At 36.8% G+C, this 24,631-nt stretch overlaps 1 non-coding gene across 1 annotated transcript; it reads right to left on the bottom strand.

Annotated features, from left to right (window-relative positions):
• Positions 1 to 24,227: 24,227 nt before the first annotated feature.
• LOC112760692 (small nucleolar RNA R71) lies at positions 24,228 to 24,335 on the bottom strand. The gene has a single exon (XR_003181121.1). It is a non-coding gene; the product is annotated as a small nucleolar RNA R71 (small nucleolar RNA).
• Between the last annotated feature and the right edge of the window lie 296 nt (positions 24,336 to 24,631).

Genomic DNA, 24,631 nt, shown 5'->3' with positions numbered 1-24,631 from the left:
ACCTTGAGCCTTTTAATCCCCGTTTGTTCTATATTTTACCATATCACTAGCCTTAAGCGGAAAAACAATCAATTACCCCAATTGAATCTTTGGTTAGCTTAAGATAGAGATTGTGTATCAATTCAGTGTGGGGAATTGTGGAAACTTGGGTTGCTGAAAAAGCATTATGTTCTATTAACAAAAATATTGGAAATTTGGGTGCATACTCATGTGAAACCAGAAAAATCCATGTGCATTGATATGTTATGTTTACTTTTATATTTTTTTAAAAAATAAAAAAAATAAATAAATAAATAAAAAGAGAAAAAGAAAAAGAAAAAGAGAATATATATATATATATATATATATATATATATATATATATATATATATATGATATAAATAAATAAATAAGGGGACAAAATTACCCCAATGCTAAGTTTAATAAAAGATCAATGCATAGGTGGTGAAGTTAAAGAAAAAAAATTTTGGTACATGAGTATGTGATACAAAAGTGGGAATTATGAGTAGCTAGGCATGATTTTAGAATTACATAAGAATGTATGTGTGTGTATAGGTGAGAGCTTAGGTTAGTCAAGGATTCAATTTATAGCTCACTTAGCTATATATATACCCTTATCTTTACCTTAGCCCCATTACAATCTTGAAAAGACCTCATGATATTTGTATTGGTATACTAAATATTTGTTGATTGGTTAGATGAAGAATAAAGTTTAGAAAACATTATTAGAGAAGAGTAGAGTGATTCACCTTAGACACTTGAGAGATTAGAGTTCATATACACTATAAGTGAGGGTTCAATGCTTGATTCTATGTTCCCTGCTTTCATGAGCTATCTTCTTACAAGTTTACTTGTCTTTTATTGTATAATTTGAATTAATGAAATCTGATGTATGTTTGTCTTGAAGAGCTTATTTACTTTTAACCAAGTAAGTAGAAACATCTTAGCATGTAGTTGCATTCATATAGATAAACTGCATTTTATACATTCTACCATTCCTCTTCACTCCTTTATAGCTTCTCTTGAGCTTAGCATGAGGACATGCTAATGTTTAAGTGTGGGAGTTTGATAAATCACTATTTTATGGTTTATCTTGTGCTAATTTGAGTGGTTTTTATCAACTCTTTATTCACTTATTCATATAATTTGCATGGTTTTATATTTTCCTTCCTAATTTTGTTCTATAATTGAAAACTTGCTTCTCAAACCTTTAAATTACCAAAAATTAATTCTCCTTTATACTATTCGATGCCTTGATATGTATGTTAAGTGGTTATAGGATTTATAGGGCAGGAATGGCTTAGAGGATGGAAAGGAAGCATGCAAAAGTGGAAGGAATACAAGTGAAGAAATTGCTAAGCTGTCCAGCCTGACCTCTTCGTACTTAACTGACCATAACTTGAGCTATAGAGGTCCAAATGAAGCGGTTCTAGTTGCGTTGGAAATCTAACATTCGGGGCTTTGAAATGATATATAATTTGCCATATTTTCTCTGACGAAAAGTAACGTGCACCAGTGAATCCACACGCACGCGTGGTTTTACAAAAAACCAATGACCTGTACGTATTTGAATTCGCCCCCAGCGATTTCTGAGCTGTTTTTGACCCAGTTTTCGACCTAGAAAACACAGATTAGAGGCTATAAAGTGGGAAATCCATTTATTCATTCACATAACTTTCATAATTCACAATTTTAGGTTTTAGATGTAGTTCTCTAGAGAGAAAGGCTCTCTCCTCTCTCTTAGGTTTTAGGATTTAGGATTTCTTTTAGGTTAGGTTTACTTCTTCTCTATTCCAGGTTCAATGTTCCTTTAATTTAGTTTCTCTTCTACTTTTATTTATTCTAGTACTTTGGTTTATCTATTTCACTTGTTAATTACTTATTTTCCCAATTTGGTTTATGAACTCCATGTTAGATTTGATTTCTTTATTTAATGCAATTTGAGATATTTCAGATTTATGATTGCTTTCTTTAATTTATATTATTGATGCTTTCAATTTAATTTAGATTTCTCCCCTTTTGGCTTTGGTTGAGTAATTGGTGACACTTGAGTTATCAAACTCAATTGTTGATTGAAAATTGGAATTTGCTGGTTGATTTGGATCCCTCTAAAGCTAGTCTTTCCATAGGAGTTGACTAGGACATGAGGAATCCCATTGATTAGTCTACTTGACTTTCCTTTATTTAGTAAGGGTTAACTAAGTGGGAGCAATAAACAATTCTCATCACAATTGATAAGGATAACTAGGATGGGATTTCCAGTTCTCATACCTTGCGATGGTTTTCATGATAATTAATTTACTTTCTTGCCAATTTATTTCCTTGTTCCCTATTTCAAAAACCCAAAAAGATACTTTTCCATAACCAATAATAAATCATACTTCCCTGCAATTCCTTGAGAGACGACTCGAGGTTTGAATACTTCGGTTATAAATTTTATTGGGTTTGCTTTAGTGACAAACAAGTTTTTGTACGAAAGGATTCTTTGTTGGTTTAGAAACTATACTTACAACGGGAATTTATTGTGAAATTATTTACTAGCAGAAAATATGTTCTTCAGGATGCTCAAGGCAAGCCCATCCAACTAAGAAGGCTTGACCTCAAGCCCGTAGCTAGAGGATGGTTGGAATTTATCCAACGGTCTATCATTCCTACTAGCAATCAGTCAGAAGTGACCATTGACAGGGCCATCATGATTCATTGCATCATGATTGGAAGTGAGGTGGAGGTACATGAGGTAATACCTCAAGAATTGTACAAGAAAGCTGAAAAGCCTTCCCCCTTAGCAAGGTTGGCCTTTTCCCACCTTATCTGTCACCTATGCAATTCAATTGGAAATTTCATAGAAGGAGACATTCCTATTGAGGAGGACAAACCCATCACTAAGAAGAGGACGGAGCAAACAAGAGAGCCTACACATGCACCTCAACAAGAGCATGTGGAGCTGCCTCAACAAGAAATTCCTGATATGCCTCAAGGGATGCATTTTTCTCCCCAAGGCTATTGGGACCAATTGTATACTTCTCTAGGAGAATTAAACTCTAGCATGGATCAGTTGAGGATGGGACATCAAGAGCATTTCACCATCCTCTATGAAATAAGAAAACATCAAAGAGCCATGAGGGAAGATCAAAGAGTTATGAGGGATGAACAACAGAGGCAGTGGCGTGACATAGAAGAAATCAAGTACTCCATTGGATCCTCCAGAAGGAGTAATAGCTGCCATCACTAAGGTGGATTCGTTCCCTTAATCCCCTGTTGCCTATGTTATTTTTTCTGTTTTCCATGTATTTTGTCTTATTGTCTGTTTCTAGTGTATGATCATCTTTATTTATGTCTTAAGGCTATGAAATATTCTATGCATCTCTCACCTTGCTTAAAAGAAAAATTTATTTGAAAAAGAAAAGTAAGATGCATGAATTTTGAGTTATATATTAAGAATAGTTCAATCATTTGATGTGGTGGCCTTGCTTTTATTTTCTGAATGTATGAATGAATAGTACATATTTGAGGTTGGAGTTAAGAATGTTGGCTCTTGAAAGAATGATGATAAAAGTGAAGTGTTATTGGTAATATGAAAAATCCAAAAATTAATTCTTGAAGCAAGAAAAAGCAGCAAAAAGAAAGAAAGAAAAAAAAGAAAAAGAAAGTTTCGAAAAAAAAGAGCAAGCAAAAAAAAGAAAAAAAAAAGAAAAAGCCAATAGCTCTAAAAACCAAAAGGTAAGAGCAAAAAGCCAGTAGCTCTTTAAATCAAAAGACAAGATCAAAGATCCAAGGCTTTGAGTATCAATGGTTAGGAGGACCTACAAGAAACAAAATCTTGGCCTAGACAGTTCAATTGAGCTGCTTCCCTAATTATATGCTTGTGGTGTGAAGGTGTCAAGTGAAAAGCTTGAAACTGAGCAGTTAAAGTCGCGTTCCAAAGCAAAGAGTGTGCTTAAGAACTCTGGACACCACTGGCCAGGGATTCTAGCAAAGCTGAATCGCAATTCTAAGACGTTCACCCAGTTAAGTGTCTGTGGCGTTTATGTATCTGGTGGTAATACTGGAAAACAAAGTGCTTAGGGTCACGGCCAAGACTCTAAAGAAGCTGTGTTCAAGAATAAAAAATAACTAAACTAGGAGAATCAATAATATCATCTGGATTCTGAGTTCCTAGAGATGCCAATTATTCTGAGCTTCAAAGGAAAGTGAGATGCCAAAACTATTCAGAAGCAAAATGCTACTAATCCCGCTCATCTAATTGAAAATGAGCTTCATTGAAAACTCTGAGATTTATTGTATCCTTCTCTTCTTTTTAATCCTACTTGTTTTTGGTTGCTTGGGGACAAGCAATAGTTTAAGTTTGGTGTTCTGATGAACGGATATTTTATACGCTTTTTGGCATCATTTTCATATAGTTTTTGTTATGTTTTGTTTAAGTTTTATTATATTTTCATAGATTTTAGTGCAAAATTTACATTTTTGGATTCTACTTTGAGTTTGTGTGTTTTATGGTGATTTCAGGTATTTTATGGCTGAAATTAAGGAGTTTGAGCAAAAGTCTGATTCAGAGACAGAGAAAGGACTGCAGATACTGTCAGGATCTGACCTCTGTGCACTCGAAGGAGCTTTTTTGGAGCTACAGAAGTCCAAATGGCACGCTCTCAATGGCTATAGAAAGCTAACATCCAGGGATTTCCAAAAATATAATAGTCCATACTTTGCTCTGGAAATGAAGGCCCAAAACTTGCGTTCAACACCAGCCACCTACCCTATTCCTGGCATTGGACGCCCAAAAGGGAGCAGCTGGCGTCCAACGCCCAAAAGGGAGTCCCAAGCCAGCTTTCAACGCCCCTAGGGTGTCCTAGGACGTGGAGACACCTTTAGCTCAGCCCAAACACTCACCAAGTGGGCCTAGAATGTGGATTTTTGCACTACAAGACTAGTTTATCTTATTTCTGTAATTCTTAGTTAGCAGATTAGTATTTATAGGAGAAGATCACCCTTGTTTAGGGATCCGCCAATCTTCTTCTTTCCCCACTTTATTTTTGAACATCATTATGTACAGTATGAGTCACTAACCTCCTAAGGTTAAGGTTAGGAGCTCTGCTGATTCTTATGAATTAATAATATCACTATTCTACTTCAATCTATGCTTGATTCTATTCTAAGATGTATCTTTGTTCTTCATCCTAATGGGTTGGGAGTGTAACTTGACCGTCATCCCAATTCCAGATGGGTTCTTGTGAGTCCTTGAAAGGATAGTACTGAACCACAAGCTTGATTATACATCTCTTGGACGGCTAATATACGGCTTCATTGGGGACTTCTCGAGACATCAGCTCAGTCGAGGTGCGGGGAGATTAGGGCCTTTGTGGTTTAGGCTAGAACCAAAGGAGAAGCGTTCTCTGATCCGGAAGATCCGACCTTGTCTGTGGCGCTTTGAGTAGGACCACCAACGGAATAGACTACTAGAGCTTCACCCCCGTTCAGATTAGATGACCGCTGACCCGGCGTTTGATCTGAAGCAGAGGAGATTAATGACCGTTGATCCGGCGTTAATCATATACAGCCTGCCATGGAATGAATCAATCAGAAGTTGGAGTAGATGGTGAGAAAATTTGATCTAAAAGGAAGAAGCATCTACGAATCCTCAACCGTTCTCATACCATTGATTTCACACCTATCTAGTAACGTTTTATTTATTTATTCTGTTTTATGCGTTTTCTCGTGACAACTATATTTTCTATCCGCTTGACTAAGATCTGTAATATAACCATTGCTTGCTCAAACCAACAATCTCTGTGGGATCGACCCTCACTCACTTGAGGTATTACTTGGATGACCCGATATACTTGCCGGTCTATCTGTGCGGAGCCAGTTTCGTGCACCAATTTCCAACCAAATGTACCATGCTATGATGAAATTTCACACAAGTCAGGAGCTCCCAAAATTGATCATCAGCTTGTAATCTGGGGTCCCAAATCTTGTTTTCACACCCATCTTCAAGTTGATCATCAAAATTCTATTCGGGTGGTAAGCATTCAAAATTCTCAAACCGACACCAAAGCATCCTCCTAAACCCATTCAATGAAGCATTATACCAACCTTTGCACTTAAACCTTGATGATGCAACTATAATAAACCTAGAATGGTATTTTCAACCACTAACCATCTCTCTTTTGCTCTTGAATCCACAAAGAGCTCTAAGTTGACCATCCATTTCAAGCAAATCATATTCAAGTGGAATAACAAAGCTAAGGGATATGAATTTTACCCACTTGAATGATATAATGGATGATGGCGACTTGGAAAGAGACATTTTCAACGGTCTTGACAAGGCAATTTCCACTCCCGTCCGTCATTTTTGAAGGAATTTCACCACTTGACAAGATTCTTCAATCTCTACCTCTTGACAAGATTCCTCAAATTCATTTTCTTCCTCACCTACTTCTTCTAGCTCTTTCTCATCACTCAAATCATACTTCAAAGGTTGCACAAATTTAATGTCAACATCCATTTTGAATTCAATGGAGGAAGGTTTATCAAACTCAAAGAGATCATCAATTGGTGGGAAACCATCATCAATAGTGGGACTTGTCGCTTACTGAACTTCTTCTAATTCTTCACTATTCACAATATGCCTTGGAGGTTGTGCATTATCCTCCTCAACAACAATTTCAAGCTCAATGGAAGAAGGTTCTACAACTTTGGAATCCACCTGATAAACCCATATTTTATGATATATTTTGTGCTTAGTTTGAGTGATTTATTCAATCCTTCACCCACTTATTCATGTTAATTGCATGGTTTTACTCTCCCTTCCTTATTATGTGATGTATGTGAAAAACATGTTTCCTATGCTTTTAAATTAATTATTTTAATCACCTTTAATTCCATTCTATGCCATGATTAGTGTGTTGAGTAGTTTTCAGATCTTCTAAAGCAGGAATGACTTAAAGGATGGAAAGGAAACATATAAAAATGGAAGGAAAGTGCAAAACAGAGTTCTGAAGAAACTGGCATCCACGCGATCGCATGGATGACGCGATCGCGTGCCAAGCGCGAATCAACAGCGACGCGGCCGTATGACTGACGCGACCGCGCGCCTTAAGCAGAACGAATATGACGCGGTCGCATGACTGACGCGACCGCGTGACAAGAAAAGCTCCGAATGACGCGATCGCATGACCCACGCGGACGCGTGACAGAGGCCACGCACCAGCAATTGCAGAAAACGCTTCCAGCAATTTCTGAAGCCCTTTTTGGCCCAATCCAAGTCCAGAAGGCATAAACCAGAGGTTATAAAGTGTGGGAACGCATCCATTCAGGGAGAGCTCGCCAATTTAGTTATTTCCCATGTTTTAGATCTAGTTTTGAGAGAGGTTCTCTCCTCTCTCTCTCTTAGGATTTAGGACTTCTCTTAGTTTTAGGAGTGACTCTCAATCCCAGGTTCTTTATTTTTATTTAATTTTCCAATTTAGTTTATGAACCCTTCATGTTAGATAATAATTTCCCTTATTAATGTTATTTGAGGTATTTCAATTCATGATTGCTTTCTTTAATTTATGTTATTGTTGCTTTACATCTGAAGGCATTTTTATTCCAGCAAATTTACTTTTTCCTCTTTTAGTCTTGGTTAAGAAAGCAGTAACTTAGGAGTTATCTTATCTCAACATAATTGATAACCGTTATCTTTGCTAATTGAACTGAGCTTCAATAATCCCAACATTTTCTTAGGAAATAAATAGGATTCGAAGATCAAACTAATTAGTCCCTTGACTTTCCTTTACTTTAGTAAAAGTTGACTAAGTGGAATTAAGATTCAACTTTCATTGTTATTGATAAGAATAACTAAGTCTGGACTTCCAATTTCTCATATCTTGCCAAAAGTTTTCCTTGCAGCTATTTATTTATTTTAATTGCCATTTAATTTACCCGCCATTAAGTTACTTATTCCTTATTCTCGAAACCCCAATTTACAATCTCCATAACCAATAATAAGAACATACTTCCCTGCAGTTCCTTGAGAAGACGACCCAAGGTTTAAATACTCGGTTATCAATTTTAAGGGGTTTGTTACTTGTGACAACCAAAACGTTTATAAGAAAGGTTGATTGCTTAGTTTAGTAACTATACTTGCAACGAGTATTTACCATAACTTCTAAACCATCAATTCTCCGCTCTCTTTCACCACCTAACACTCAACTACTCATAGATCTTCAACCACTTCTTCCTCTTCAATGATTTCAGCTTCCTCTACTTATTGCAAAACATAAGTCCACTCCTCGTTCTCCACTTGAGATTCCAACCTCTCTTTCATACTACGCTCTTCAGTTGATTCTCCTCGTTCGTCAACGAGAGTACTTTGATTACATGAGCATTGACAAATTCGGCTAAGGTAGCCATTATATTTTCTTGCCTCCTTTGAGCTTCACTTTGCTCTTGGAGAAAAGCTCGAAACTCTTGTTCTAGAATTAAGGATTGGAGATCTTCATATTGAAGTGAAAAAGAGGGTCCATTGTTTGGGAGAAAGGTTTCATAATTGGAAGGACGGTTCAAATTGGTGAGAGTAATAAGGTGGTGTATATGGGATTGGTGGCTCTTGGGAGTATTGGTGTTAGAATGGTGGTAGTTTTATGGGTACTCGTTCATAATGGTCACAAGGGTGTGGTACATGAGGTTGGTGGTATGGTGGATACGGATTATAGGAAGGTATTTGGTTGTATGGGGCTTGTGAGTATAGCGGTTGTGGCCTATGTTGAGGAGTTGGGTCATATTGGTGTGCATTATAGGATGGAGTGTGATCATTGTCGGATGGAGGAAATTGATATGAATACCATGAAGTCCGTTCATAAGAATGTGATTTCTCTTTCAATTGACTTCCAATCCCATAGCACATACCATCATTAAAGTTCACATTTCCTGCAACATAGTTATAACCAAACTTATAGCCAAAAGGGTGAGAATTCATAGTGACAAGAGAAAATCAAAACAAAAGCTAATAAGAAACAAAGACAAACAAATTCCTAAAACTAACAAAAGCAAACAAACAAACACAAGAAGCAAACTATTCACAATATTCACATATGAGCAATAACCAATAACAAGCACACATTGCAATTTTCCGGCAACGGCACCAAAAACTTGACGCGAACCAAATGACGGTTTGGAATTTTCTCAATAAAAGAATTGTTGTATTGCAATTATAGTTTTAAACCAACAATGGACCCATGTCAAAGTTTAATTTGTTTGTCACAAGTGTAAACCAATAAAATCTAAGAGTATTAGATCTCAGGTTGTCTCTCAAAGGAATTACAGTGAGGTGTGCTGATGAGCGGATAATTTATACCCTTTTTGGCATTGTTTTACATAGTTTTTAGTATGTTTTAGTTACTTTTTATTATATTTTTATTAGTTTTTTATTCAAAAATCACATTTCTGGACTTTACTATGAGTTTGTGTATTTTTCTGTGATTTCAGGTATTTTCTGACTGAAATTGAGGGACCTGAGCAAAAATCTGATTCAGAGGCTAAAAAAGGACTGCAGATGCTGTTGGATTCTGACCCTGCTGCATTCGAAATGAATTTTCTGGAGTTACAGAAGCCCAATTGGTGCACTCTCAATTGCGTTGGAAAGTAGACATCCTGGGCTTTCCAGAAATATATAATAGTCCATACTTTGGCCGAGATTTGATGGCCCAAACTGGTGTTCAAAGTCAGCCTAAAACATCTTGGCGTAAAACGCCCAAACTGGCACCAAAGCTGGCGTTTAACTCCAGGAAAAGCCTAAGCACGAAAAAGTTTCAATACTCAGCCCAAGCACACACCAAGTGGGCCCTGGAAGTGGATTTCTGCACTATCTGCACTTAGTTACTCATTTTCTATAATCCTAGGTTACTAGTTTAGTATAAAAACTACTTTTAGTGATTTATTTAAAAGTCTTTTTGACCATCTTTTGGAACATATGTAATCATAGACTATCATTTGGGAGGCTGGCCTCATGGCCATGCCTAGATCTTTTTCACTTATGTATTTTCTACGGTGAAGTTTCTACACCCCATAGATTAAGGTGTGGAGCTCTGCTGTTCTTCATGAATTAATGCAATTACTACTGTTTCTCCTTCAATTCACGCCTACTTCTTCTCCAAGATATACCCTTGTTCTTAATTCAGTTAAGTCAGAATGAAGGGGTGACCCGTGACAATCACCCAATCTTCGTTACTCGCTTAGCCAAGATCGCGTGCCTGACAACCACAAAGCGATCTACATGATGTTCAACGTAGTCATTGGACGACAACTGGAGTATACTCTCTTGGATATCTAATACACGAACCGAGTCTGTGAGATTAGTATCTTCATGGTATAGGCTAGAACCATTGGCAGCATTCCTAAGATCCGGAAAGTTTAAACCTTGTCTGTGGTATTCCGAGTAGGATCTGGGAAGGGATGACTGTGACGAGCTTCAAACTTGCGAATGTTGGGCGCAGTGACAGTGTGCAAAAGGACAATGGTCCTATTCCGACGCTAGCGGGAACCAACAGATGATTAGCCGTGCGGTGACAGCGCATATGGATTTGTTTTCATCCGAGAGGATCATACACCTTGCCATGGAAGGAGGTAACGCATGGTTGGAAGAAGGCAGTAGGAAAGCAGAAGTTCAGAAGCAACAAAGCATCTCCAGACGCTTATCTGAAATTTCCACCAATGAATTACATAAGTATCTCTATTTTATTTTCTGTTTTATTTATATTTTAATTATCAAAACCTCATAACCAATTGAATCCGCCTGACTGAGATTTACAAGGATGACCATAGCTTGCTTCAAGCCGACAATCTCTGTGGGATCGACCCTTACTCACGTAAGGTATTACTTGGACCACTCAGTGTACTTACTGGTCAGTTACGCGGAGTTGTGAAGAAGTGTTGAGATCACGATTCCGTGTACCATGTGCGTATCATCGGTTAGGAGTATAAGAGGTTTGTAGATAAACGGACAGGAAATTGAATGACAAGAAAGTAAAGCTAATAACTAAAGGGATATAATGCTAAAGGGCACTCCTGGCAAGGATTGAGAACCAAGGATTCCTATCCAAGTAATTGACCATAAACATGGTGATTACCTAGGGTTAATCCTACTTAATCATCCCCAACATCGGGAGAAAGTCAAATAAGCATAGTCACTCTTAATCCATAGGTCTTACTCGCCAATGGAAACAAGAACAACTAATAACCTTAAATCACTAATCAATATTGGACACCAATGACTCTTGCGTCAATAACCACGACATGACAATTATAAGAGTAAACCCAATTAGTCAACCTCTAATGGTGAGCTAAGTCAACCGGGCTTAATCAATCTCAATTCATAGATTTTACTCATTAATGGAAACGAGATTAATTAAAATCTCTAAATTGTCAATCAATTTGGACATTAGTGACTCAAAAGGTCACATCAAATACTCAATTCCAAGCCAAGAGTACAACAATCTACCTTAAAACTAAGAAAAGTATTTTCATAAACATTTAGAAGACGTAAAAGAAAAGCATGATAAAATTGCAAGAATAATAAAATCCAAAGCTACCAAATGTAAGAAAGCAATAATAATAACTAAGGCAAACATGAAAGAACATAAAAATATGAAATTACATTAAATGGAAATCAAAATTAACAAAGGTTCATGAAACTCAGAGCAACAAAATATAGAAATGAACAAGTGACAATAAGAGAATAAAAATGCTAGGGCAAGAATGTAAATGAAAATAAATCCAAAACAAGAATTAAACCTAAATCTAGGGTGAGAACTAAACCTAAAATTCTAAATTCTAGAGAGAAGAGAGAGCTTATCTCTCTAGAAATCTAACCTAAAATATGCTAAGAACTATCCTAATTGCTCTTTCCCTTTGTTCCTTCTTGAGTTTGGCTTGAAATACTTCAGAAATGAGTTGGATTGGGTTTGAAAAGGCCTGAAATCACGTGCTGGCAGTCATGCGTATGCATGTATTTGCGAATTCCCAAAACATGCGTACGCACAACATGAAATTCATGCATATGCACGAGGCATGTGTACGCACAACCCTGAATACATATATATGTGGGATTTTCACTAAAATAAAATAAAAAAATTTATTATTTTCCAAAACCCCATTTTTCAACTTTAATTTCTCAAATACGATTTTTTTTTTTATCTAAAGCAAGTTTACCACACTCCCGACGAACTCTATAATCTTTATAGAGTTCACCTTATCCCAGTAAACTCCACTTCAAATTTCAAAAAAATGGCTAACTCAAATTCTTAAGCTTCACAATGGATAATGGCAACTTTTATCATCGTCTCCAAAGTACATAGGAGTACACATGAATAAGTCATATTTTTATTGGATAAATAATGACTTTTTTTTTATTTATAATGAGAAAAAATCCTTGTTAAATATAGTTTATTCTCGTTATCTGTGTATGTCTGGAGACGATGATAATAGATGCCATTGCCGCTAGCAATATTGAAGAAGTCATAGTTGCTGTCCGTATATTTTTATGTACTCCTATGTATTCTTGGAGACGATAATAATAGCTTAAAAATTTAAGTTGCGTGGAATTTGGAAAAAATTGAAGTGAACTACGCCGGGTTAGGCAAACTCTATAATTTTTATAGAGTTCGTATAAAAGTTACAGAGTTTACCAAAAAAAATCGTATTTAAAAAATTAAAGTTAAAAAATTATATATAAAAATATAATTATTTTTTTATTTTATTTCTGAAAAAAAAATGTATATATGTCTTTTATTTAGACTTTTCAGTTTAAAACACTGTATTTGTATTCTTATTATCACTTTTTTATTAGAGCGACGAAAACAATAAATTAAATTATCTTGTTCAATTTAATATTTATAATTTCATTCATAATTATATGTTATCAATTCTATTAGGGAGATAATGAGGAATTTAAACAATATAAACAATAGATTTTGAATTTGGCTTAATACAAGAAAAAAACAAGTAAAAAAAACTCTCCAAATTACTTAAGCTAAAAAATCCAAACAGTTATTTTAAAAAATTAACCATCTCAACCCTAATTTACTAAAGGAATTCATCCAAACACTTTCTTCCTCCAAACCGTCTGTCATCCCCACCCTCATCAATCATCCCACCTCTCCAGCGTTAAAAGCTCCCTCACCAGCTATTATCATCCACTCTTGTAGCCCCTCCCCATTACTATTGTCAAATAACTATTCACGTAGTTATTAAAATAATCATCCGACTACCTAGTGAAATGATCATCTATTTGTTAATTATATATACATAAACTGAATCGAATAAAATAACCATTCAATTAAGAATTAAAATAACCATCTACATACCTATTGAATTGAACATCTAGCACATTTGTGGGGTAGAACCGTGGAGAGAGTCGACGGTAACGCATGAAGGCAGGAAAAGAGATCCGACGGAACAGCCAACCATGGATAATTTAATCCGAAAAACCAAATCGCACCATGTGTTTGTGAAATTCACCAAGCACAAAAAGCTTTGAGTTCTTAGTCTTCTTTGCAGAGATTGAATAAATAAATCTAAATTGAATAATGATGATAACGGTAATTTTTTTAAAAATTAAATTAAATTAAAAAAAAAAGAAACAGTAGACATTACCTGTATGAAATCGAAGATGAACGAGAATTTGAAAAAACTCTAATGGGTTGTGATGCTCTGTGCGGGTTTACTTGCAAGAAAATTTTTACCACCACAACGTTTAGGGGTGTTCATCAATCGGATCGTATCCGCAGATTCGCGCCGCATCCGATTCGAAAATTGCAGATACGATCCGATCCGCACCCTTTACGGATCGGATCGCGGATATCTGCTCTATATGCGCGTATCCGATCCGCGGATCCGTAAATCTGCACAATAATAATTAAAAATAAATAAATATATATATTTGGTATTATATTTACTTGTTTGTATGTTTTTAGTTAGTAATTATTATTCATATATTGTATTATTTTATTTTTGTTATTTAAAAAAAAGTTTGATTAAAAATATTTTAGGAATAAATAAGTTTAAAAGTATAAAAAAAATATTTTTATTGAATTTTTTTACATAGAAATATGATTAAAAAGAGAAGGTTTAATTATGTGGATATATCCGATATCCGATCCGATCTGATCCGCACATTTGCGGATCGCATCGGATCGGATCTGGCACTAAAAAGCGTGGATATCATATCCGATCCGATCCGATGAAAATTGTGCGGATCGGATCGAATTTTCGGCCATATCCGATCCGATCCGATCCGCGGACACCCCTAACAACGTTTTTAGCTTCAAGCGGCAGATCCTGAATTTGATATGCTGCGACGCAATCTCCCGTTGCTACAGCACGCAAGCAGAACGCCGAGAAATTAGGCGGTGTCGGCAGGAGAATGGGCGGCGTCGGTTGCGCGATGTCGGACCGGACAGCGGGGAAGTGTAGCGATACCGCGTGAATCTGCAGATTGGAGATCGCAAATGGAGAACGGGAGGAGTGATATTGGGAATAACTGTGCCAATTGTGATTTAGTTTAATTGCAAATCCTTATCTTTCAAATTTCAAAATTTGAAATTAAAAATAATTAATTAATAATCTGATTTATGATTTTAATTTTAATTTTCTTTTTTACTCCATTATTCACATTATTTAGTATTTTTATTGTCTCTCTATACTTTTCTATATGTTATTTTGTGCAGAAAGTCTCTCTTTCTTACTATACAAAGCATAACAAAATAGTCTCATTGAGGGCATTCAGATTAATAGGCGTTGTCCTAAGGTCAATCATCTTCTATTTACAGACGACTCTATTCTTTTTTGTAAGGCTAATTCAACTGTTTGTAGAAATTGTAACACCCTACCATACAGAGTCTTATGCTTAAGTCATAATTCAGAGATGGCAAGGTATTACGACCTCTAAAACAAAAAATTTAGTACATATAGTAGTATGAATAATTGATTATAGCTAGGAGCCTTTGTAGAAAAGGGGGTAAACAAAAACCGTAACTCGAACGCGCAACACTCCGATCGATAACGTAACGAGCAAAGGATAAGCTAACGCAAGATCATATATATACAAAGAGTGTCAAAAGCAGGAATATCAAGACTCAAAATCTGGCTGCGAAGATAACCGGTCCGAGCGTAGCAATATATACATATAATAAAATAAGGAAAACCCCAAAGGGACACAAATACAGAAATCTAATCTCCAAAACCTCCTATAAGAGGAGTCATCACAGTTTGTATTATTTAATGGAGATAAAAGTATCTAAACAAGATATATAAACCAAAACAGAGTCCCGAGAACAAGGATCTTCGCTAATCCAGAAGTCTCCAGCATGCCTCAACGAGAAGCCTCGCGTCCTGCATCTGAAAACCACAAAATCTGCATGGGTGAGAACCAGAGGTCCCCAGCATAGTAACAGCTTCCACATATATAATACATAATAATAGAGGAAAGCCGAAGGCAATCCTAGAACTTCCTCTAGATAATATCAAAGCTTATAGACGAGCTAAACCATAAGTGGCAACTGACTAAAGATTCTTCAGTCTAACTAATACTTCCCTTTCCAATTCTTTCAGACCTCCCAACCACCAGCAGGAGTATAATATAGCAAACACAGTTATATCAGACAAGAGATTTACAATTAGGAACAGATAAGGCATTTAGACAATTAGCAAGTAATATACAGTCAAAATAGGCAATCTCAAACAATTCATGTAGTATGCTTATGATGCATGCCTGTCTCTAGTGGCTGACGATATCATCTGTCGGTTATAGAGACAACCCGACAAGTCCTGGTAGCTAACCATTGGACTGTCCCTCTGTCGCGCATCCCCAACTCGAGTTATACTCATCAAAAACTTGATCATAATCATGATCCATATCCATCACCCTCACTGGTGAATATTTACGAGGGCGAGCTCATCCGGGCCTTTCACAGTGCCCGGCCACACTTACGACATAGGGTCAAAAGAGCTTCGAGTCTCAACCTGGAGCACGTGGTGGCTAGCCACTGCTTCCTCCCAGGGAAACCCTCATCTCCGATGGTGGAAATGCAAACATTCACAATTCATTCAACAGCATATATGCATTTATACTTAGCCATAATCATGGCTCCACCGTAACACGGCAATAATCTAGCCATCCGGCTCACGGTTAAATCCATAACCAGCCAATTCATTAACAATTACGGCCCCTCGGCCCATGGCACAACAAGCACTTCCACCGCCATCCTCCGCATCTCACATAATCATCTTTGATCCTCAATGATCATTCATTTTTCCCCTTGCTTCACTCGCAAGTTACCACATTCACTAGCCCTTTTTCTCATGCTAGGCAAATCATAATGATTCAAGACATAAGTGGTGAGATCGGAGGCTTAGAAGTATGAAATTTGGCTTTTAAAACTCAAAAATCAACTTTGGGATGAAAACAGGGCCACGCGTACGCGCACTCCACGCGCACGCATGGATGGCCTTAAAACTCATCGACGTGCAAGCGTCATACGCGCGAATGCGCGGATTGAAAATTAGCCAAACGACACGCAAGCGTCAGCCACGCGTACGCGTGGGTGCTCTTGCGCCCCAGGCACAAAACTGGCACAACTATGGCACAACTCTCTGGAAAATGGCTGGGCATTTGGTGCAGCGTATCGACGCGCCCGCCACACCACGCGCACGCGTGGATGGTGCTTTCTCGAAGAACGGCGCGTACGCGCCAAGTGCGCCTACGCGCGGAGGGTCATTCTGCTAAAAATTTTCTAAGTTAAAAGTTGCAGAATTTACAGATTCAACCCCCAATCTTCCGACGAACATAACTTTCTCATTTTAAATTGTTTTTCACCCGTTCTTTGAACGGCTGGTGCGCGAAATTATTACTCTGAGGTTGTAAAATTTGTTATTCGTTCTCTCCTTGGCAATGGCCCCAAAAACGGGTGTATAGAACCATGGTCCAAACATAACTTCACAACTTCGCACAACTAACCAGCAAGTGCACTGGGTCGTCCAAGTAATAAACCTTACGTGAGTAAGGGTCGATCCCACAGAGATTGTTGGTATGAAGCAAGCTATGGTCATCTTGTAAATCTCAGTCAGGCGGATAATAATTGATTATGGAGTTTTCGAAAATAAATAATAAATAGACAGAATATAGAGATAGAAATACTTATGTATATCATTGGTGAGAATTTCAGATAAGTGTATGGAGATGCGTTTGTTCCTCTGAACTTCTGCTTTCCTGCTGTCTTCATCCAATCAATCTCACTCCCTTCCATGGCTGGCTTTATGTAAGGACATCACCATTGTCAATGGATACTTTTCATCCTCTCTGTGAAAATGGTCCGATGCGCTGTCACTGCATGGCTAATCATCTGGAGGCATCACCGTGGTCAATGGCTGCATCCTATCCTCTTGTAAAAATGGTACAAATGCTCTGTCACGGCACGGCTAATCATCTGAGGTTCTCGACCATACTGGAATAGGATTCACCCTCCTTTTGCGTCTGTCACTACGCCCAACACTCGCGAGTTTGAAGTTCGTCACAGTCATTCAATCCCAGAATCCTACTCGGAATACCACAGACAAGGTTTAGACTTTTCGGATTCTCATGAATGCCGCCATCAATCTAGCTTATACCACGAAGATTCTGATTAAGAGATCCAAGAGATAATTATCCAATCTAAGGTGGAACGGAAGTGGTTGTCAGGCATGCGTTCGTGGGGGAATGATGATGATTTTCATGTTCATCACATTCATGTTGAAGTGCGAATGAATATCTTAGAAGCAGAATAAGTTGGATTGAATAGAAAAACAGTAGTACTTTGCATTAATTCATGAGGAACAGCAGAGCTCCACACCTTAATCTATGGAGTGTAGAAACTCTACCGTTAAAAATACATAAGTGAAAGGTTCAGGCATGGCCGAATGGCCAGCCCCCCTGATCTAAGAACCAGACGTCCCAAGATGATCTAATACAATAGTAAAAAGTCCTATTTATACTAAACTAGTTACTAGGGTTTACAGAAGTAAGTAATTGATGCATAAAACCATTTCCAGGGCCCACTTGGTGTGTGCTTGGGCTGAGCTTGAATGTTACACGTGCAGAGGCTCTTTCTGGAGTTGAACGTCAAGTTGTAACGTGTTTTTGGTGTTCAACTCTGGTTCGTGACGTGTTTCTGGCGTTTAACTCCAGACTGTAGCGTAGAACTGGCGTTCAACGCCCTTTTGCATCGTCTAAACTCGGCCAAAGTATGGACTATTATATATTGCTGGAAAGCCCTGGATGTCTACTTTCCAACGCAATTGGAAGCGCGCCATTTTGAGTTCTGTATCTCCAGAAAATTCTCTTTGAGTGCAGGGAGGTCAGACTCCAACAGCATCAGTAGTCCTTCTTCAACCTCTGAATCTGATTTTTGCTCAAGTGCCTCAATTTCAGCCAGAAAATACCTGAAATTACAGAAACACACACAAACTCATAGTAAAGTCCAGAAATGTGAATTTAACATAAAAACTAATAAAAACATCCCTAAAAGTAACTAGATCCTACTAAAAATATACTAAAAACAATGCCAAAAAGCGTATAAATTATCCGCTCATCACAACACCAAACTTAAATTATTGGTTGTCCCCAAGCAACTGAAAATCAAATAGGATAAAAAGAAGAGAATATACTATAAATTCCAAACTATCAATGAAACATAGCTCCAATCAGATGAGCGGGACTTGTAGCTTTTTGCCTCTTGAATAGTTTTGGCATCTCACTTTATCCATTGAGGTTCAGAATGATTGGCATCTATAGGAACTCAGAGTTCAGATAGTGTTATTGATTCTCCTAGTTCAGTATGTTGATTCTTGAACACAGCTACTTTATGAGTCTTGGCCGTGGCCCTAAGCACTTTGTTTTCCAGTATTACCACCGGATACATAAATGCCACAGACACATAATTGTGTGAACCTTTTCAGATTGTGACTCAGCTTTGCTAAAGTCCCCAATTAGAGGTGTCCAGGATTCTTAAGCACACTCTTTTTTTGCTTTGGACCTTGACTTTAACCACTCAGTCTCAAGTTTTCACTTGACACCTTCACGCCACAAGCACATGGTTAGGGACAACTTGGTTTAGCCGCTTAGGCCAGGATTTTATTCCTTTAGGCCCTCCTATCCACTGATGCTCTAAGCCTTGGGATCCTTTTTATTACCCTTGCCTTTTGGTTTTAAGGGTTACTGGCTTTTTGCTCTTGCCTCTTAGTTTTAAGAGCTTTTGGCTTTTTCTGCTTGCTTTTTCTCTTTTTTTTTTCTATTTTTTTTCGCCATTTTTTTTCTGCAAGCTTTGTTTTTTGCTGCTTTTTCTTGCTTCAAGAATTATTTTTATGATTTTTCAGATTATCAAATAACATGTCTCCTTGTCATCATTCTTTCAAGAGCCAACATATTTAACATTCATGAACAACAACTTCAAAAGACATATGCACTGTTCAGGCATTCATTCAGAAAACAAGAAGCATTGTCACCACATCAATATAATTAAACTAAGTTCAAGGATAAATTCGAAAATCATGTACTTCTTGTTCTTTTGAATTAAAACAGTTTTCATTTAAGAGAGGTGATGGATTCATAGGACATTCATAACTTTAAGACAAAGTTACTAAATACTAATGATCATGTAATAAGGCACAAACATGGATAAGCACTTAACATAAGAAAACAAAAAACAGAGAATTTAAGAACAAGGAATGAGTCCACCTTAGTGATGGTGGCGTTTTCTTCTTGAGGAACCAATGATGTCCTTGAGCTCTTCTATGTCTCTTCCTTTTGCGTCTGTCACTACGCCCAACACTCGCGAGTTTGAATCCAACAGGGAGGTCAGGGAGGTCAGAATCCAACAGCATCAGTAGTCCTTCTTCAACCTCTGAATCTGATTTTTGCTCAAGTCCCTCAATTTCAACCAGAAAATATCTGAAATCACAGAAAAACACACAAACTCATAGTAAAGTCCAGAAATGTGAATTTAACATAAAAACTAATAAAAACATCCCTAAAAGTAACTAGATCCTACTAAAAACATACTAAAAACATCATGATGAGTGGATAATTTATACGCTTTTTGACATTGTTTTTAGTATGTTTTTAGTAGGATCTAGTTACTTTTAGGGATATTTTCATTAGTTTTTATGTTAAATTCACATTTCTGGACTTTACTATGAGTTTGTGTATTTTTCTGTGATTTCAGATATTTTCTGGCTGAAATTGAGGGACTTGAGCAAAAATCAGATTCAGAGGTTGAAGAAGGACTGCTGATGCTGTTGGATTCTGACCTCCCTGCACTCAAAGTGGATTTTCTAGAGCTACAGAACTCGAAATGGCGCGTTTCCAATTGCGTTGGAAAGTAGACATCCAGGGCTTTCCAGAAATGTATAATAGTCCATACTTTGCCCGAGTTTAGACGACGCAAACTGGCGTTCGACGCCAGCTCTCTGCCCAATTCTGGCGTCCAGCACCAGAAACAAGTTGCAAAGTGGAGTTCAACGCCCAAACTGGCACAAAAGCTGGCGTTCAACTCCAAGAATGACCTCTGCACGTGTAACATTCAAGCTCAGCCCAAGCACACACAAAGTGGACCCCAGAAGTGGATTTATGCATCAATTACTTACTTCTGTAAACCCTAGTAGCTAGTTTATTATAAATAGGACCTTTTACTATTGTATTAGACATCTTTGAATCTTAGGATTATCTTTGGACGCCTGGTTCTTAGATCAGAGGGGCTGGCCATTCGGCCATGCCTGGACCTTTCACTTATGTATTTTCAACGGTAGAGTTCCTGCACTCCATAGATTAAGGTGTGGAGCTCTGCTGTTCCTCAAAGATTAATGCAAAGTACTACTGTTTTCTATTCAATTCATCTTATTTCGCTTCTAAGATATTCATTCGCTCTTCAACCTGAATGTGATGAACGTGACAATCATCATCATTCCCTATGAACGCGTGCCTGACAACCACTTCCGTTCTACATTAGATTGAATGAGTATCTCTTAGATCTCTTAATCGGAATCTTCGTGGTGTAAGCTAGAATGATGGTGGCATTCAAGAGAATCCGGAAAGTTTAAACCTTGTCTGTGGTATTTCAAGTAGGATTCAATGATTGAATGACTGTGACGAGCTTCAAACTCGCGATTGCTGGGCGTAGTGACAGACGCAAAAGGATAGTAAATCCTATTCCAGCATGATCGAGAACCGACAGATGAATAGCTGTGCCGTGACAGGGTGAGTTGACCACTTTCACTGAGAGGATAGGATGTAACCATTGACAAGGGTGATGCCTCCAGACGATTAGCCGTGCCGTGACAGGGCATTTGGATCATTTTCCCGAGAGAAGACCGAAAGTAGCCATTGACAATGGTGATCCATTACATAAAGCCAGCCATGAAAAGGAGTAAGACTGATTGGATGAAGATAGCAGGAAAGCAAAGGTTCAGAGGAACGAAAGCATCTCTATTCGCTTATCTGAAATTCTCACCAATGATTTACATAAGTATTTCTATCCCTATTTTATTAATTATTTTCGAAAACCCCATTACTATTTTATATCCGCCTGACTGAGATTTACAAGGTAACCATAGCTTGCTTCATACCAACAATCTCCGTGGGATTCGACCCTTACTCACGTAAGGTATTACTTGGGAGACCCAGTGTACTTGCTGGTTAGTTGTGCGAAGTTGTGAACCATGGTATTGGCATCATGTTTTTGGCGCCATTACCAGGGAAAGAAAGAGCGATGAATTTTACATAATCAAAGTGTAATCACAATTTCTGCGCACCAAGTTTTTGGCGCCGTTGCCGGGGATTGTTCGAGTTTGGACAACTGACGGTTCATCTTGTTGCTCAGATTAGGTAATTTTCTTTTTTTGTTTTATTTTCAAAAATTTTTCAAAAAAAAAAATCTTTCAAAATTTTCTCCTTTGTTTTCGAAAAAAATTTAAAATAAATGTTTTCAAAAATATTTTTTTCTTCAGAATTTTTAAGAATGAATTCTAGTGTTTCATGATGATTTGTTAAATCCTGGCTGGCTGTAAGCCATGTCTAATTTTTTTGGACTGGGGTTTCAACTTACCATCACAAATGAAGAGATTCTCACACACTTAGTTGCTCTATACATGAAAAGTATCAATACATACTAAAGCTTGGCTGGCTATTAAGCCATGCCTGATCCTTTGATTGGAGCTTTAGACTAAAGAGCATAAGATTCTTGGAATTCATATTAAAAATTTTGGAATCCTTATTTTTCTTTTTTCAAAATGATTTTCGAAAAATATAAAATAAAAATACAAAAAAATTAGAAAATCATAAAAATCAAAAATATTTTTTGTGTTTCTTGTTTGAGTCTTGAGTCATGTTATAAGTTTGGTAGCAATTGCATACTCATCTTGCATTTTTCAAAAACTCTCATGTTCTTGATGTTCTTCATGATCTTCAAGTTGTTCTGGGTAAGTCTTCTTGTTTGATCTTTGCATTTGCATGTTTTGTGTCTTTTCTTGTTTTTCATATGCATTCTTGAATTCTTAGTGTCTAAGCATTAACGAATTCTAAGTTTGGTGTCTTGCATGTTTTCTTTGCATTAAAAATTTTTCAAAAATATGTTCTTGATGTTCATCATGATCTTCATAGTGTTCTTGGTGTTCATCTTGACATTCATAGCATTCTTGCATGCATCACATGTTTTGATCCATAACTTTCATGCATTGCATCATTTTTCTTGTTTTTCTCTCTCATCATAAAAATTCAAAAATCAAAAAAATATCTTTCCTTTTTTCTCTCTTAAAATTTCGAAAATTAGATTTGACTTTTTCAAAAATTTTTAAAATCTAGTTGTTTTTATGAGTCAAATCAAATTTTCAATTTAAAAATCTTATCTTTTTCAAAAATAAAATCTTTTTCAATTTTTTTTAGTTATTTTCGAAAATTATAAAAATATTTTTCAAAAATATTTTTCTTAATTTTACATCAAATTTTCGAAAATAACAATAACAATTAATGTTTTGATTCAAAAATTTCAAGTTTGTTACTTGCTTGTTAAGAAAGATTCAAACTTTAAATTCTAGAATCATATCTTGTGATTTCTTGTGAATCAAGTCATTAATTGTGATTTTAAAAATCAAATCTTTTTCAAAACTAATTTCAATCATATCTTTTCAAAAATATCTTCTTATCTTATCTTTTTCAAAAAAATTTGATTTCAAAATACCTTTTCTAACTTCCTAACTTCTTATCTTTTCAAAATTTGTTTTAACTAACTAACTAACTTTTTGTTTGTTTCTTATCTTTTTCAAAACTACCTAACTAACTCTCTCTCTCCAATTTTCGAAAATATCTCCCTCTTTTTCAAAATTTCTTTTTAATTAACTAATTATTTCACTTTTTAAATCTTAATTTTCGAAAACTACTAACCTTTTTTAAAAACTATTTTCGAAAATCACTAACTCTTTTTCAAAAATTATTTTCGAAAATTCTCCTTCTCTCTCATCTCCTTCTATTTATTTATTCATCTACTAACACTTCATCTCACCCAAATTCGAACCCTCTCTTCCATCTGTGTTCGAATTTCTTCTTCTTCTTTTCTTCTACTCACACTGGGACCTCTATATTGTGGTAAAAAGGATCCCTATTATTATTATTTTTCTGTTCTCTCTTTTTCATATGAGCAGAAGCAAAGACAAAAATATTCTTGTTGAAGCAGATCTAGAACCTGAAAGGACTCTGAAAAGGAAACTAAGAGAAGCTAAAATACAACAATCCAGAGATAACCTTTCAGAAATTTTCGAACAAGAAGAGGAGATGGCAGCCGAAAATAATAATAATGCAAGGAGAATGCTTGGTGACTTTACTGCACCTAATTCCAATTTACATGGAAGAAGCATCTCCATTCCTACCATTGGAGCAAACAACTTTAAGCTGAAACTTCAGCTAGTTTCTCTGATGCAGCAGAACTGCAAGTTTTATGGACTTCCATCTGAAGATCCTTTTCAGTTCTTAACTGAATTTTTGCAGATCTGTGATACTGTTAAGACTAATGGAGTAGATTCTGAAGTCTACAGGCTCATGCTTTTCCCTTTTGCTGTAAGAGACAGAGCTCGAGTGTGGTTGGACTCTCAACCCAAAGACAGCCTGAACTCTTGGGATAAGCTGGTCACGGCTTTCTTAGCCAAGTTCTTTCCTCCTCAAAAGCTGAGCAAGCTTAGAGTGGATGTTCAAACCTTCAAACAAAAAGATGGTGAATCCCTCTATGAAGCTTGGGAAAGATACAAACAGTTGACCAAAAAGTGTCCTTCTGACATGCTTTCAGAATGGACCATCCTAGATATATTCTATGATGGTTTATCTGAGCTATCAAAGATGTCATTGGATACTTCTGCAGGTGGATCCATTCACCTAAAGAAAACGCCTGCAGAAGCTCAAGAACTCATTGACATGGTTGCTAATAACCAGTTCATGTACACTTCTGAGAGGAATCCTGTGAGTAATGGGACGCCTATGAAGAAGGGAGTTCTTGAAATTGATACTCTGAATGCCATATTGGCTCAGAACAAAATATTGACTCAACAAGTCAATATGATTTCTCAGAGTTTGACTGGAAT

Source organism: Arachis hypogaea, chromosome 16 (assembly GCF_003086295.3).
Source record: "Arachis hypogaea cultivar Tifrunner chromosome 16, arahy.Tifrunner.gnm2.J5K5, whole genome shotgun sequence".
NCBI classification, from domain to species: domain Eukaryota; kingdom Viridiplantae; phylum Streptophyta; class Magnoliopsida; order Fabales; family Fabaceae; genus Arachis; species Arachis hypogaea.
Note: the sequence above shows the minus strand (reverse complement) of the source record. Positions and strands in the feature narration are given on the sequence as shown.